Here is an 18,038-nt window from a genome sequence, read left to right on the forward strand (position 1 = left end):
AGGCCGAGGTGGATGGATCACATGAGCCTAAGAGTTTAAGACCATCCTGGGCAACACAGTGAAACCCCATTTCTACAGAAAACACAAAAAATTAGCCAGGCATGGTGGCACATGCCTGTAGTCCCAGCTACTACAGTCCTAGGCTGAGGTGGAAGGGTTGCTTGAGCCCAGGAGGCAGAGGCTGCAGTGAGCCATGAAACCATGATTGTGATTGTGACATTGCACTCCAGTCTGGGAGAGAGAACAACAAAAACAAAACAAACAAACAAAAAAAGATGTGAGGGCCCACTCTCCCCAGTGATGGGACTCCCATTTTATTTACTGAAGTCCTTTGGGTTTGTATTAGTTTCCTATTGCTGCTGTAACAAATTATCACAAATTGAGCAACTTAAAATAACATAAATGTAGTATCTTACAGATCTGTAGTTCAGAAGTTCAAAATAGGTCTCATTGGGCTGAAATGAAGGTGTGGGGAAGGCTGCATTCCTTTCTGGAGGCTCAAGAGGAAAATCTGTTTTCTTGCAGTTTTTCCAGTTTCTAGAATCCACTGCGTTCTTTGGTTCATGAGCCTCTGCCATCTTCAAAGGCTAGCAATTGCATCACTGCAGCCCTGCTTTCATAGTCAATCTTTTTATCTGACTCTGGCTCTCTTCTACTTTTCTCTCTAGTATTTAAGGAACCTTTTGATTATATCAGCTTGCCCTGAAAATCCAGAATAATCTCCCTATTTTAAAGTTGGCTAGTTAGTGACCTTAATGTCATCGGCAAACTTAACTCCTATTTGCCATGTAACAACATAGTCACAGTTTCTGCAGATTAATACATGGACACCTTGTGGGGGGCATTATCCAGTCTACCACAGGGTTCAAAGGCCAAAGTGGCTAGCAGTAGCTTGGGGAAGAATGGTCTCCTCTTCCTGTCGCCACAGACAACACAGGAGAGAGGCCATGCTGGGTCCTAAGCCTGACTCGAATAGGTGGCAAAGGGGCTAAGGAAAACCTTTCTCCAAGTTTAGCATGATGCCGTCCTTTCTCAATTTTAGCTCTGCTCCAATTCTTGACCTTAACCTCCACATTCGGTGGGCAAAGATGGGTGGTGAGTGATTGTCAGAAGAAACGAAGATAAGCAGACACCTTTATCCCCAGTTAAGAGATACTTGCTTTCCATGACCTCTTTCATCCTCTCCTGGTCCTCTGGGCTCACAAACATTGAGTCATTCAGATTTTGGTGGACATCTTGGCATTTGATGTCTCTCCCATCCCCAGAATAACATTGACGTCTTCTCACTGACACAGGGAGGAGGAAAGGCATCATCTCCCTGGGTCTCTGATTTGTAGATGAAGAAATGCAAGACGGTCACCTACTTTGATTTGGGACCAATCATAACTCCAGATCCCCATGCTTATGTGGTATAGTGAGATAGTCTCCAAAGATGGCTGTTGCCAATTCCTTTTTTTTTTTTTTTTTTTTTTGAGTCGGAGTCTCACTCCAGCCCAGTCTGGAGTGCAGTGGCATGATCTTGGCTCACTGCAACCTCCACCTCCCAGGTCCCCGGTTCAAGCAATTCTTCTGCCTCAGCCTCTCAAGCAACTGGGATTACAGGCACGCTCCACCATGCTCAGCTAATTTTTTTTTGTATTTTTAGTAGAGACGGGGTTTCACCATGTTGGCCAGGCTGGTCTTGAACTCCTGAACTCGTGATCCGCCTGCCTTAGCCTCGGCCTCCCAAAGTGCTGGGATTACAGGTGTGAGCCACCATGCCCGGCAGGCTGTTGCCAATCCCTTATGCCCCTGAATCCACTGCTGCGCCTCACATTGAGATGTAGAGTCTAATTCCTCTCCCTGGGCTAACCTTAGTAACTTGCTTAACCACTAAATGTGATGGAAGTGAGGTCCTAGGTCTTTTAAGGCTAAGTCACAAAGTTTTGCAGGGTCCTCTCGGGCATTCATTCTTGGAATCCAGCCATAACTCTGTGAGAAGCCCAAGCCACATGGGGAGGTCAACCATAGGCCTTCTTCTCATCTGGTTGATAAGACCAGATGAGCTCCCAGCCAACAGCAGTATCCACTGCTAGCCATATGAGTGAGCCATCTTGAATCGTTAGCCCAGTCAAGCCTTCAGAAAGAAAGTAGGAATGAGAGAGTTTATATCTGAAAGAAGTAACATGGAAAAAAATGGCAAACCAAAACAATGATGAGTAGATGAGAAATATGAATAGAGCTAATTGAGAACACTCATCTTTCAAGATTCAGTTCAAGTACCCTCTGCCAGGCAGCCACCTCCTCTTCCATTTTCCTAACTTCTGCCTTGCTTAAACTGGTTTTTTTTCCACTCTAATTGTAGCACCAGGAATATTTTGGGATGCTATTTTTTAAACTAAATATTCCTGTTATGGTTAGGGTAAAGGTTAAGTGTCTACAACAAAGATTTCTCAAAATACAATTGCTTAAATTATGTAGATGTTCCTTTTTCTCTCCCATATAAAAGTCAGGAGGTGAGACCTGCTCCTCATCGTCATTCAGGGACCCTGATCCTTCCAAGTCATTGCTCCACTATCCTCCTTGGTAAATTCATCAACTGCTTTATAGAAACTTGGTCACCACCAGATCTGGGGTCCAGCCAGTCTGGAAGAGGGAAGACAGGCGGAGGAGGCAGGCCTGATGCCCTAGGCCTAGAAGTGGCCATATCACCTCCTTCACAGGTTTTTGTCAAGAACCTGGTCACATCACTGCACTGAACCCAAGGGAGACTTGCTGGTCCTTAAGAATGAGCCTGTCTCCTGACCCAGAGTGGAGCTTAATCTGAACCTGCTGAAGGTATGAGTCTGTTGCAGCTAGCTAGGCTGGAAGTGATAAAGGTGAAAGCCGACGTGGGGATCTGGGAAAGAAGAGAGAGAAGACAGATGTAGAAGAATTTAACAGGGAAAATGAACAGGGCTTGATGAATCTTGCCAGAACAGAGAGCTTTGAATGTTATGATCCTTCGTGATCTAAGTTGACAGATCTTTGGCACAAGTTTAAAGAACTTGAGCTGAATACTTCACTTAACAGAAATTTGTTAAACACATTCCAAAGTTAGAAAATTCCTCAACTGTTTCAAAATCACAGGAAAAAGCATGCCTTGAGCTTGAAGGCTTTCAGGGTTCTCTGGTTTAATACTGCTACTGTTAACAGGTTTGAGCACCAAATTGCACATAAGGGCTTTCACCTGGCTGCCATTCCCTCCCACTGGCCATACCTTCCTGGCTTCAACAGCACCATTCTGGATTGCTAACAAATGCTGCAGAAAGCAAATGTGTGCACTCATTCCCTGATGTCCCGACACTTGCTGTTTTCTAGGGAACCAGGCTGTGTGGCTAAGCAGTGTTTGGACACATCATTCTTTAAAGTCGGCACAGGTTTTGGAATCAGTGCAGACTGAGTCTGAATTCTGGCTTGGCTGCTTACTACCTACTTTAGTCACATTGTTTCACCTAAGCTTCTGTTAGTCTGTTAACTTACCTGCTTAAGCTCTAGCTCCTTCGCCTATAAAATGGAGACTATATTGCACCTACCTCACTGGGTGTATGAGAAGCGTATTAGTCCATTTTCACACTGCTGTAAAGACATACCCAAAACCGGGTAGTTTATAAAGAAAAGAGGTTTAATTGACTCACTCATCTGCATGGCTGGAGAGGCCTCAGCAAACTTACAATCGTGGCAGAAGGCAAATGGGAAGCAAGGACCTTCTTCACGTGGCAGCAGGAGAGAGAGCGAGTGTGAAGGAGGAACTGTCAAACACTTATAAAACCATCAGATCTCTTGAGAACTCACTCACTACCACAAGACCATCATAGGGGAAACTGCCCCCATGATCCAATCATGAATCAGGTCCCATCCTCCACATGTGGGAGGAATTACAATTCAGATTACAATTTGAGATGAGATTTGGGTGGGGACACAGCCAATATTATGAAGTAAATGAGGTTCTGGGTATGAAGTACTTAGCCCTTAGTAAATGACAGTGAACAATAACCAATAGCTCTTAAACTATTACAACAACTAGGTTTTCAGGCCTCTGTGACCATTCAAGTCAAAATGTATTACAAGTATAAAAGAAATAATAGCCAGTTACAGCCATTTACAAAACTCAAGTGTGCAAAATGGAACCTTATTAATTTCTTTGCTTGTCTTAATTTCCAACTCAGTGACTCCAGCATGGCCCCTGGAAGATAACCTGACCCTGGTGCATGCAGTCCCATGTCTTGACTTCTCAGCAAAATTTGGGATGATAAATTGGACTTGGAACTCCGTCTTCACTTCCTCTCTCTTGTTTGGTATAATCTGAGAATTTTGCTCATTGCATAGTCACCTCAAGGAGAGAGAAGTGGGTCCCTTTTTAGGTCTCCTATGCTTTAGGGACCCAAGTTGTTGTTTGCTACTGATGTCCTGCAGCCCATGGTGCTCTCTCAGAGACGACAGCTGTGACAGCTCTTGTCAGTGGTACATTCTGTTCCATCCTACAGTCTTCAGTCTTGTCCTCCCCTCACTTCTAGGGGTCAGTCTCGTTCCTCCCTTACTTCTGGGGACAGGCCAAGCTCATCCTCCCAGTGGGTAGGTGTCTCTCCCCTAACCTGGACCATGTTGGCTCTCACTACCAGCCAACCTGTGGCTCACTATGAGCTACAGAAGCCCTCCAAGCCACATTTGGACCTGTAAAAACTGGGACCTGTTCATATCTAAATGCACCATGCCGCCATTCCTCTTGCTTCCTCTTACCAGAAGGTTATCCCAATAAAAGATATTTGCTCTCCCTGACCTCTTCCATCCTTTCCTGGACCTCTTGGCTCACAAACATTGAGTCATTCCGATTTTGGTGGACATCTTGGCATTTGATGTCTCTCTCATCCCCAGGTGCAGGACCCATCTGAGCAACTACAGCGGGGAAACTGAGACTGCAAGTCTTCCTTTCTCTTAGGTACCCCTCATCTCCCTTGGGAAAGTTTCCTTTTTTCCTCCTTCCCTTTCTCTTCACATCAGAGCTCATTTTGTGGTGGCAGTGTTCCAATACTTGTCATTCCATTATTCTTCTATAATTCTGTCTCCTCTTTCTCCTCCCCAGCACAAAGCTCTTTTTATGTAGGTGAAAGGGATATGTGTGCCTGTGCATGTGCATGCACACACGAACACACACACACACACATACATGCACACACACACACACACGGTGAAAACCAGTTCTCCAAGTTTATGCATACTTTGCAGGCTATTTTGTCTCCCATCCACCAGAGAACAAAACTTCTTTGAAATGAGAAGCTAAGAAAGTGTGCCATTCTTGTTAGTAGCAGGCCATTTGTGAATGCTGAGAGGGTGAACGTGTTTTTTATGTCTCAGCTATTAGTCTGTCATAAATGAATACTTCATGTTGCATCTGTCTTACAAGTTATGTGCATAGGAAAGAGGTCAGCCAGGCTGCTCAGTGCATGGAGTGGGCAGAGGCCCCTTCATGGTGCTCCACTGGACCCTTCTATTTACCATTCCAATATTTGCCTGTCCCTTTTATTTTTATCAAAGTTATACATACACATATAGTTTAAGAAGTGAAATAGGTATCTGAAATGCTAGAAAGACAGCAGTCTTCTGGTCTCCTCTCCTGCCCTCCCCTCCCATTCTCATTGTATTCCTTCAGTTGACTCTTTTGATCTTTTCATCTACATTGCTGATTAACGGGATTATATTGCTGCTTGATTCTCCATTTTAGGCAATATCTATTGATTATGAGCATTTTACATCTTTTAGATTATTTTGGCAAATATCCATGGCCTATAGCTATTAAAGTCTCTTCCCATACATTGCTTGGCGATCAATGTTAAATTCTGCCAAATGTTCACATATTTATTAGCAAAAAGGCACAAAAAGAGTCATGGCAATTATTCTTGCATCTGAGGGGATGTCCTCCGTTTCTATCTATGGGCTTGTCCTCCAGTTGAAAGACTTCTGTTTTATCCTTTCCAGATCATAAACTTCATGTTTTATGCTTGGGCTGAGGAGAGAAGCTGGGCATCTGTATGCTTCTCAAAGAGATAATTATGTCTTCTATCCTTAGTCCTTCCTGCATTCCTCCTTTCAGAGATACTTGATGTCTCTAACTCCTGACTTACGTTTTTGCTAAGTCAGTTGCCACTGTTCTTCAGCTTTCAGCTTCCAAAATTTAGTTACCATTGTCTCTGCTCCCATTCCCTTTGTCATTTGGCTTATGCCCTTAAAAAAATCCGTTTCCTGCCAATTGAGTAGAGTTCAGGGAAATTGCAGAGATAAAAGTTGTGTTTAATCTGCCATCTTTAAGCAAAAATGTCTCATTCTATTTTAGCCCCTTCTGGTTTCATTTGGGAACTATCCAAGCTAGATGCCATAATGTGTCACTTTAAACATCCTCTACAAGCTTGTTCCTTTTTCCTTCCACTGCTCTGGATTTGCATGCAAATATGAATTATTCCACAGGCCATCTTCTTTCCTTTTGCAAACAAACTGCTCAACACATAGGTTGGTGTTACCTCAGAGACTTCACTTATCAGTTTTGGCTTCACTCCCAACAGTGCCCAGAACTTGAAGAGCCCTGGTCAATACTACCTTCTGTCCACCTCATCAACAATTACATATGTTCAACCCTGTTATCCAGTCTCCAACTCTACCCTACTACTCTGTGCTTTCACCCAGAAATGACCTTTGTTGATATTTCAGAGAGAATAGAAGCAACAAAATGTGGATTTCCTTAACTTCTTTCTCCTCCTTCCCTACTCCATGTCTACATCTGAACCCATCCTGACTGCCCCCCTTCAACAATCTCTGGCCCCAGCACTGTAACAGACTCTGTTTATGAAGCTGCCTGAGATGTCCCTCCTACATGCAGACCACACTGTGCTTTCCAGTCCCAGTCCTTCCTGCCTCTTTGGGACATTGCTCCATCAGCTATCCCCTCTTATTTTTATAATCTTATATTATATTCTTTTTTTTTTAACTTTTATTTTAGGTTCCGGGGTACCTGTGCAGATTTGCTACATAGGTAAACTTGTGTCACAGGGGTTTGTTGTACAGATTATTTCATCACCAAGATACTAAACCTAGTATCCAAAATTATCTTTGCTGCTCCTTTTTTTTCTCCCGCCCTCCACTTCAAGGAGGCCCCAGTGTCTGTTGTTCCCGTCTTTGTGTTCATGAGTCCTCATGATTTAGCCCCCACTTGTAAGTCAGAACATGTGGTATTTGGTTTCCTGTTGCTGTATTAGTTTGCTAAGGGTAATGGCCTCCAGTTCCACCCATGTTCCCATAAAAGACAGGATCTCATTCTTTTTATGGCTGCATAGTATTCCATGGTGTATATGTACCACATTTTCTTTATCAAATCTGCCTTTGAGGGCAGTTAGGTTGACTCCATATCTTTGCTATTGTGAATAGTGCTGCAATAAACATTTGCATGTATGTGTCTTTATGGTAGAATGATTTATATTCCTCTGGGCATATGCCCAGTAATGGGATTACTGGGTTGAATGGTAGTTCTGCTTTGAACTCTTTGAGAAATTGCCATACTGCTTTCCACAATGGTTGAACTAATTTACACTCCCACCAACAGTGTTTAACTGTCCCATTTTCTCTGCAACCTCACCAGCATCTGTTATTTTTTTTTACTTTTTAGTAATAGCCATTACTAAATAGTGTGTGAGATGGTATCTCATTGTGGTTTTGATTTACATATTTCTGATGATCAATGATATTGAGCTTTTTAAAATATTCTTCTTGGCTGCATGTATGTCTTCTTTAGAAAACTGTCCATATTCTTATATTCTATAAGAGCAGCCTCATTTTGGACCTGGCCACTTTGGCACATTCCTTTTGGTTTAGAAAGAGCTTAGATTTTTTTCATCTTAAAAGAATCCCTCTAAATCCCTATGGAGTTATTGCTCCTTCTCTCCCCACTCTTACATCAAGTTTCTTGAAAACGTTGTATTTACTCCGTTTTCATACTGCTGATAAAGACATACCCAAGACTGGGTAATTTATGAAGAAAAAGAGGTTTAATGGACTCACAGTTCCACGTGTCTGGGAAGACCTCATGATCATGGTGGAAGGCAAAAGGCACGTCTTACATGGCAGCAGACAAGAGAGAAAAAATGAGGGCCAAGTGAACAGAGAAACTCCTTATAAAAACGTCAGATCTCATGAGACTTATTCACTCCCAGGAGAACAGTATGGGGGAAACTGTCCCCGTGATTCAATTATCTCCCACAAGATCCACCCCACAATATATGAGAATCATGAGAGCTACAATTCAAGCTAAGATTTGAGTGGGGACACAGCCAAACTATATCAAACATCTTCTGAAGTCATGGTCTCCACTTCTTTGCCTCTCCTTTCTTCTGTGACCTTTGCAGTCAGCTTTCTGCTTCCCATGGAGTCTCCCTCACCAATGCCCATTTTGTCAGCAGAGGCATTGAGCATGCCTCCATTCATGGCTTATCTCATTGCATTTAGCACAATTGACCACTGCCTCCCTAACACACTTCTTTTTCTGGACACCATGACTACTCTCATGCTTCTCCTAACTCTCTGGTTACTCCTTCTCTGTAGTTTCTTATAGGATTACGTGATCTTATTATATCTCATAATGCATGTTGCTATGGTTTAAATGTGTCCCCAAAGTCCATATGTTGGGAACTTGATCCCCAACGCAGCAGTGATGGAAGGTGGGGCCTAATGAGAAGTGTTTGGGTCATGGGGGCACCATTCTCATGAATCGATTAGTACCATTATCTCAGTAGTGGGTTCCTTATAAAAGGACAAGTTTGGCCACATCCTGTCTCTTTCTTGCCCTCTCTTTGCCCTTCCATTATGGGATGACATAGCAAGAAGACTCTGCCAGATGTTAGCTCCTTAATCTTCGACTTCCCGGCCTCCAGACCATGAGCCAATACATTTTTGTTCATTATAACTTACACAGTCTGTGGTATTCTGTCATAACAGCATAAAATCAACTAAGACATATGTCAAGCATGCATTAGAGTGTCTGACATCTGTCCATTATTCAAGAAATGTCCCCAATCATTAGTAGTCGCAGCAGGAGGAAGAGGAGGGGGAGGAGAGTTAGCATTAATATTGCTACTAATCTCTATCCATCAGAATGGCACCACTACCACCTATTTCCAGTCCAAACACTTGGGATTCATCCTTGTCCCTTGCCACTCTCCTACTTCCCCAAACTTTATTTAACCTATCATCAAGCTATTGATCCTATTCCATAAATATCCCTCAGATCAGACCATCTCTACCTGCTCCCCTGCCCCCATTTCCACCCTCACTGCCCTGCCCTGTTCAGTCCCCATCCTCTGTTACCCAGTCTATTTGAAAGTCGGAAAGCCACACTGCCTGGTGTCCCAGCCTCTGGCCTTACCATTTCCCCTCCAGCCCATCCTCTACATCTTCTCCGAAACGATCTTCTAACACACTTGTCTGGGCAGATCACATCTCTCCCAGGCATATTTCAGTAACAATTATAATTGGAACAGAGAAGAGAAAAGCTAATATTTAAAATCATAACAGACTGCAGCCGAATCATCCCCAAAGGCTTGCATGCCTCTGAGCACAAAGCTCTTTGTTTCAAAACACCTGGGTGGGGCCGGCCTTGGTGGCTCATGCCTGTAATCCCAGCACTTTGGGAGGCCAAGGCGGGTGGATCACCTGAGGTTAGGAGTTCAAGACCAGCCTGCCAGCATGGCAAAACCCCGTCTCTACTAAAAATACAAAAATTAACCAGATGTGGTGATGCGTGTAGTAACCCCAGCTACTTGGGAGGCTGAGACAGGAGAATAGCTTGAACCTGGGAGGCGGAGGCTGCAGTGAGCCGAGATCGTGCCACTGCACTCCAGCCTGGGCAACAGAGCTAGACTCCATCTCAAAAAACAAACAAAGAAACAAAACAAACAAACAAAAAACACCTGGGTGGACACAGAAGGTGAACAGTTGGAAATTTAAAACAAAGAGATAGCTAAACTCCTCTGCAGGAAATAAATCGGGATTTGGGGGCTGGCAGGCATCTAGAGAGGGAAGAGAATTGAGGAAAGCCTTAGGAGGGATGCTACCTCACCATCTCAGTGGGAGGCTGGAGGCATGCCCTCAACCCCACTGCCCTTTGCCCTACATCTTTAATAAAGTTTATTACATAAACACTGCCCCTCATGATCCTGTAAATGGAGGAAAGGGGTGATGTTCTATGAGGATCTGCTAGGAACACAGAACTGAGAGCAGAGGTGGGAGGGCATCTCTGTGACTCTGGAAATTCCAGGTAGGGTGAAATTGGAGCCTGCAGACCCTAGGAACAAAGGGCTTGGATGGAGAGGACCTGATGTAAACAAAGGTGGGTGTTCAAGTCAATTATACCTAAATTTCAAAAAGTGCCACCAGGCTCTTTGGTGTGATCTCATCACTATGGCAATGATGTGGCAGATGTTTTCTCTGGGTCAGGCAATGGGTTTGCTGCTTTAAAAGCACAATCTCATGCCATCCTCTCCTAAGGCCTGCTACAGAGTTGACATTATTGGATCCATTTACAACTTAGGACCTACCACTTACCTGGAGTCACAGAGTTGGAAGGGGTCAGGGAGTTGGGGTCTGAAACCAGATCTATGTATTCTCGCTCTTATTCAGAGCTGTCTCCTTTCTCTTAGATAAACTCTCAGCATTTCCCCATTGGCTCCAATTTTCTAATTGTGGTCAAATAAAAAGTCAGATCCAGTCACAGGTCTGAATGAAAACATCAGGTCTATTCACTCATTTTGCAGATTGGAAGAGGTTGCTCCAAGGAAGGGCAGAGAACTGGGACACCAAGGGAGCCAAGAGAACGAGGACATTTCTTTTCATTTTGAGTCCAATGTTCCTTCCACTGCCCCCATTTCCCAAACTGGGCCTGCAGAACTGGTGATGCCGATAAGTGTGCCATGAGAAAAGTATCCTGCAGTTAAATAAATCTGGACATTATTGAGTTAAAGTTAAATAGAGCTTCTCACAAACTTCAATGTATTACTGTGTATTTGATTTTCCAAAAGCAGGTGTTGGTATGCTCATTTCCCAAACTTATTGGACAAAGAGTTTGGTGGAACAATGATGAGCCTCTTATCAAGCTGGTGTATTGTGGAACAGAGTTTGGGAACTCTGGCTTCCTTTGCAGAAAAATCCTTGCTTTGAGGAAATACAGGCATTACATTCAGAAAGGGTTTCAAGTAATGCAAACTGACTACCCATAAAGATGATATTTCCTGCAGGAAGGATGAGGAACTCCTGAATTCCTGCAGGAGCTCACGCTTTTCCTGGTAGGTATGAGTAGAGACAGACTCCATGTAGAAGGGATATTCTGAGTAAAGGAAGGAACTCCACAGAACAGAATTTGAGAGAAAGGACAAGATCTAGCTGAAGGATTCTGAGAATGAGGCCAGATATAAAAGAAAACGTAGTAAACAGATAAGGCTGCTTTACAGTACTCAAAGCACAAGGATGATATACCTTTATTTTTCTCAAATAGAATCTGGCTTTGAGGCCCACCCACTGTGATTGGCAAGAAGCCTTACACCAGACATTTTTTGTTTTTGGTGACTCCTTTTTTTTCCTTTTTTTTTTGAGACAAAGTCTCACTCTGTCACCCAGGCTGGAGTGCAATGGTGCAATCATGGCTCACTACAACCTCCATCTCCCAAGTGATTCTCATGCCTCAGCCTCCCAAGTAGCTAGGATTACCACCATGGCAGGCTAATTTTTTGTATTTTTAGTAGAGACGGGGTTTCACTGTGTTGGCCAGGCTGGTCTCAAACTCCTGACCTCAAGTGATCCGCCCACTTTGACCTCCAAAAGTGCTGGGATTATAGGCCTAAGCCACCCCGCCTGGCCATTTTCGGTGATTCTTACCCCTTCCTTCAGATCATACTAGCATCTGGAGCTTTTCTAGTCCAGAACAACTAGGGAAGAGCCAACTCTGGTCATGGTGGATCCCCAAGAGAATCACTAGTGTAACTCCTGTACAAATTTGGACTCCAGCTTGGACCAGCACTGCCATTCCAGGCAGGACGCCAAAATGGCCCTCCCAGGGGTTTCATCACAGACAGGGATCAGCTACAGAGACCCCTGTGGTAACCAGGGCCACTACTTGTTGTCCACAGACATCCAGCCTCCTTACGGTATCTGAGATACTCCTCTTCCCAGCCTCAGTGAAGTTTTCTTGGCAGCTGGATACATCCCTCCTTCCCTGGAAGCCCAAACTTCAGGCCCATTCCCACTCCCAATTCATCCAATTTAGCTTCTTTAACCAAGCTCTGAGAGCATAGGTCTGATAATAATCTTCTGGGTTTTGGGGAGCCAGGTTGACTTCACACATTTAAGGAGAGCATGAGCTAAATACTCCCTTGAATCGGGACGAAAAATGCCTCATCTTTCTTTGGCTAAGGAATCCACAGCAGGCACTCCTAACAGTTCCATAAAAACAAAAACAAAAACAAAACAAAACAAACAAACAAACAAACAAAAACAGCTGGGCACAGTAGCTCACACCTGTAATCCCAGCACTTTGAGAGGCTGAGGAGGGTGGAACACTGAAGTCAGCAGTTCCAGACCAGCCTGGCCAACCTGGTGAAACCCCGTCTCTACTAAAAATACAAAACTTAGCCAGGTGTGGCAGCGTGCACCTGTAGTCCCAGCTACTCAGGAGGCTGAGGCATGAGAATCGTTTGAACCTAGGAGACAGAGGTTGTAGTGAGCCGAGATCACGCCACTGGACTCCAGCCTGGGCAACAGAGCGAGACTTGGTCTCAAAAAAAAAAAAAAAAAAAAGATTTTTCTCAAGAATGTATCATGTTACAAATACACCAAATACACAAGCAAGGCCATTATATTTGCTGTGATTATATTTGCGGTAAAAGATAGGAAAATGTTAGAGACAAATTTGGTAAAGCAATGAAGTCAGGGAAGGGAAATTCACTCCAATAAGACCCTTCTCCCTATGGAGCTTCTCTCCATGTGAGGTTGAAAAAACCTTGGAGTGATTCCGACACATGAGTAAGAATGACTCCAATGTGATCACTATTACAGCACAGGTGCCTGGGAAGTATTGTGTAGCTGAGCACAGGAGTCAACATGCTGTAAACTCGCTTGACATCCACAACAATAAATAACATAAAAAATCATGACCAGTAAAAAGGAAAAGAATAGAAAGGCTGGATGTGATGGCTAATTATTATTATTATTTAATTTATTTTTTTTTTGAGATGGAGTCTCCCACTGTCATCTAGGCTAGAGTACACTGGCACAATCTCAGCTCACTGCAACCTCTGCCTCCTGGGTTCAAGTGATTCTCCTGCTTCAGCCTCCCGAGTAGCTGAGATTACAGGCACCCACCACCATGCCCTGCTAATTTTTATATTTTTAGTAGAGATGGGGTTTCACCATGGTGGCCAGGCTGGTCTCGAACTCCTGACATCAAGTGATCTGCCTGCCTCTGCCTCCCAAAATGCTGGGATTACAGGCATGAGCTACTCCGCCTGGCCCATGTGATGGTTAATTATATGTGTTGACTTGGCGAGGCTAGGGTGCCCAATTGTTTTGTCAAACACCAGTCTAGATGTTGCTGTTGAAGTATTTTAAAGATGTGATTAACATTTAAATCTGCAGACTTTGAGTAAAGCAGATTACTTTCGATAATGTGGGTGGGCCTCAGTCTAATCAACCGAAGACCTTAACAGCAAAAACTGGGGTTTCCAAAAGAAGAATGAATTCTGTCTTAAAATTGCAAGACAGAAACTCTGCCTGAACTTATGGCCTGCAGACTCAGACTCAAGACAGCAACATCAACTATTCTCTGAATTTCTAGCCTACAAGCCTGCCCTACACATTTTGCCCTTGCCAGTTCCCACAACTGCATGAGCCAATTCCTTGAAATGAATCTTTATCTCCTATTGATCTGTTTCAGGGGAGAATTGTCATTAATGAAAAAGGCTTATGCTATTTTGAATATTACAGTGTCCACTAGAGATTAAGAATTAAAGACATGAGAATGGAACTAGGTAGCAAACTAGGTGCCCATATCTACTTTTCCTCCCCCCAGCACCAAATTCCACAAAGTGGACAACATTTAAAAGAAAGGGGAGAATGGAGAAGAGGTATAGAAGGAAAAGAAGGAGGAGGAGGAAGAGGCAGTGCATTTCTTCATACAGCACAGTGCTTTGACTGTGACAAGAATTGCAAAGATTTTTCTGTCAGTTTGCCTCTTGTTTTTTGACTTTGTTTATGGTCGTTTTGTCCTGCAGGAGTATTTTATTTCCTATAAATGAATTAGAAAAATGAAGACATCCTCTAAAAGACAGAAAACAGATGGTATCAAATTAACAAAGAAGCAAGATCAGAGAAAACCACAGCCTAAAATACCCTCAGTCCTGCTTTTGGAATGGAAGTTGTTCTGGAACAGCTCCTAGTTCAGAGTCAATGGACCCCCAAAAAAGGGATGGTACCCTGGGGCAACCACTGGGATATGCAATTTGGAGCAACAGGCCACGTGAAACCCTTTTCTCTGCTCCTCTTGTGCTGAGCAGGGGTTAGCAGCACTGTTGTTTCCAGGGTAAAGCAGTGACTTGGGTACTGAGGCCAGAGATGCAGAGTGATGTCCTGGCAACAAGTCACCCCCAGGATAGGCAAGAAAAACCTCATGGCAAAAGATAAGCTAGCAGAGTTTGCCACACTCAGCAGAGGCACACTCTCACCACCATCCACAAAAACCAATATGGTGTCATAAAAACAAGGATGAGCAGATGATCAACAGTCAGGAAGTATCTGAGGAAAACCAATACCCTAAAAGAGAACAGCAGACTAACAAGCAGAAAGATTGCTGTCTGAGGAAAGAGTTAAGAGCAAAGAGAAGAGTTCAAATACCTCTAATCAATTGCTCCAGAATGGTTAAGAACATGGGCTCAGGAAACAAACTGCCTGAAATCAATTTTGATTTCTATCTTGCTCTAAGATGTATGGATAGCACTGGGGAAAGTTGTGCCTCAGTTTTCTAATCTGTAAAGTGGGAATTTGAATAATACCAATCTCATAGGATTATTTTAAAACTTAAATGAGATAATCATGAAAAAACAAACCTCAGTAATGAGCCAATAATAAGTACTCAATACATGTTCGATACTGTATTACTGTTTTTAAAAAGCAAGAACTGGCTGCAGTAGAGAAGCAAAAATTTGAGAATATAGAAATGAAAATCAATGTATGGCAAATTTATAAATGAGAAAGATGAATGAACCATATAATAGATTAAAAAGTGGGCTGGGCACAGTGGCTCATGCCTGTAATCCCAGCACTTTGGGAGGCTGAGGCAGGTGGATCATTAGGTCAAGAGACTGAGACCATCCTGGCCAACATGGTGAAATCCTGTCTCTACTAAAAATACAAAAATTAGCTGGGCGTGGTGGTGTGCACCTGTAGTCCCAGCTACTCGGGAAGCTAAGGCAGGAGAATCGCTTGAACTGGGAAGGTGGAGTTTGCGGTAAGCCGAGATCACACCATCGCACTCCAGCCTAGGCAACAAGAGCGAAACTCCATCTCAAAAAAAAAAAAAAAAAGTGCATTAGTCACTGAGATTTTAGCCAATGTACCCAGGAGCTGGGGGTTGGTGTATGAGGGGCCAAGCTTTCTAACTGGACTTTCCTTCTTTCCTTTCCCCTTCATGGAGGTAGAACTTTTGACTGACATGCCTGCAAGTGAAAGTGGGGGTAGAGATCGTTGTGTCTGGGGCTGAACTTTCAGTAGGTAGGGCCAGAAGTTTGTTTACCTATGGAAGGATCAAGCAAATAAGCCGATCCATTGAGGATAATGGGAGCCAGGTTTTTGAGTTACAAATAGGAAATGAGGAAGGAATTGTGTGGCACTGGAATCAGAAGTACTGATGTGAACTCATGGATGTTACATATACATACATAAATACATTTGTTTCCTTGCTTTGTCTCCTGAAAGGACCTGCAAACAATATACAATGAGCACACCTAGTTCCCAAATCTTGGTTTCTAAATACCATTCTCTATGAAAAGGAACTAGGGCTGCTAAGAAAAAATGACTCCAGGGCTGGGACAGAAAAGCATAAGAGGAGATAAAAATATTTTGTTTTTCTAAAAAGTAAGAAAATGCTCAGTGAATGTTAGAAACATATCAAAAGGACCCAGGAACCAGCTGCAAGGGGACCCACTGGCCAAATCTGAGACAATTCAAACATAAAAATATATATAATGATAGTAATGGATTAAAATCCACCAAATAAAATAATCCACGAATTCAGTTGATATAAATATATCAATTAATAAATGGAAGAAAAGGGAAAGGTCTCTCTTATGGTTAAATGCCAACTAAATATGGAAGAAATTAGAAAGTTAAAAAATCATCAGTAGGTAATCAAACTAGTAGATAAAAGTTTGATGAGGAACAGGAGATTTATATAATCTCAAGGTATCTCCCCCCAAATTTCTTGTTAATTACAAGGGAAAATAACTTTACAGTGAGGAAATGTATCAGAGAACACCTTAAACAAGTATTTAAAGTTAACATCACAGTAACGGGCCAAGCCAATAATGCATGATTCACCGAGAAGAATATAGCAATTCTACAATATTCCTGCCAAAATGCATAACCTGAATCTAATCATAAGGAAACATGAGGTAACATGGATTGAGAAACATTCTATACAATAACTGGTCAAGGGCAAGAAATTCAAGCAAAAGAAAGGCTAAGAAACTCTTTCAGATTAAAGGCGACTAAAAAGATATGACAAATAAATGCAATTTATGATCCTGGATTGGATCCTAGACCAGGAAAAAAACAGCTATAAAAACTTTCTTGGGACAATTAATGAAATCTGAATGTGAACTGTGGATTAGAAAATAGTATTATATCAATGTTAACTGTCTTAATTTTGATAATGGCACTAGGGTTATAAAAGAGAATGTCCTTGTTCTTATGACATACACAATGAAGTATTTAGGCTTGATGTATGCAACCTATTCTCAAACAGTTCAGAAAAATGTCTTTCTTCCTTCCTTCCTTCCTTCCTTCCTTCCTTCCTTCCTTCCTTCCCTCCCTCTGTCTTTCTTTCTCACTATCTCTTTCTCTTTCTTTCTGTCTTTCTTCCTTTCTTTCTCTCCTTGATTTTAAAAATGAAACTGAGAATTTCCTGGAATTTCTGAAAGACACCAGTTCTAGAAATCTCGATAACTCCACTTTCATACATCCCAGAGAAACTGTAGACATCAGTTTAAAAAACTTTTTAAAAACCCATAAGGAGGCCAGGCATGGTGGCTCACACCTGTAATCCCAGCACTTTGGGAGGCTGAGGTGGGCAGATCACTTGAGGTCACAAGTTTGAGACCAGGCTGGCCAACATGGAGAAACCCCGTCTCTACTTAATATACAAAAAATTAGTTGGGTGTGGTCGTGGGTACAAAAAAAAAAAGAAAAAAAAAAAAGACAAGAGGCAGATAATGTACCAAGGTGGCAGTTAGAGTTACAATTAATTTTTCAAAAGGAATAATGGAAACCAGAAGACAGTGAAATATCATCAATGTTCTAGCAACTCTGAATTCTGTAATAAGCAAAACTATTTTTTCTTTAGAATAAGATAAGGCATTTCTACTCAAATAAAAGCTGAGAGATTTTGCCACAAAAGATCACCATAAAGGAAAATTTAAAAGATGAACTTCAGGCAAAAGGTAAATGATTCCAGATGGAAGGTCTGAGATACGAAAAGGAATGGTTGTAAGTGTAACTAAGCAAGCACCGACAAAATCAAGTAACAATAATAGTATTAAACTTTTGTGCATGTAGGCATAGGCTAGAACTAAAATTGTTGACAATAAGAGCAAATGAGTGGGGGTGGTGGTGATCATAAATTGTTTTAATGTTCTTATGTTCTTCAGGAGGAGGGTAAATATATGGATTAAATTTAGACCTTGTTAAGTATGAGTTTAATATAACTAGAACAATCATTA

The sequence above is a fragment of the Symphalangus syndactylus genome, chromosome 10 (genome assembly GCF_028878055.3).
Source record: "Symphalangus syndactylus isolate Jambi chromosome 10, NHGRI_mSymSyn1-v2.1_pri, whole genome shotgun sequence".
NCBI classification, from domain to species: domain Eukaryota; kingdom Metazoa; phylum Chordata; class Mammalia; order Primates; family Hylobatidae; genus Symphalangus; species Symphalangus syndactylus.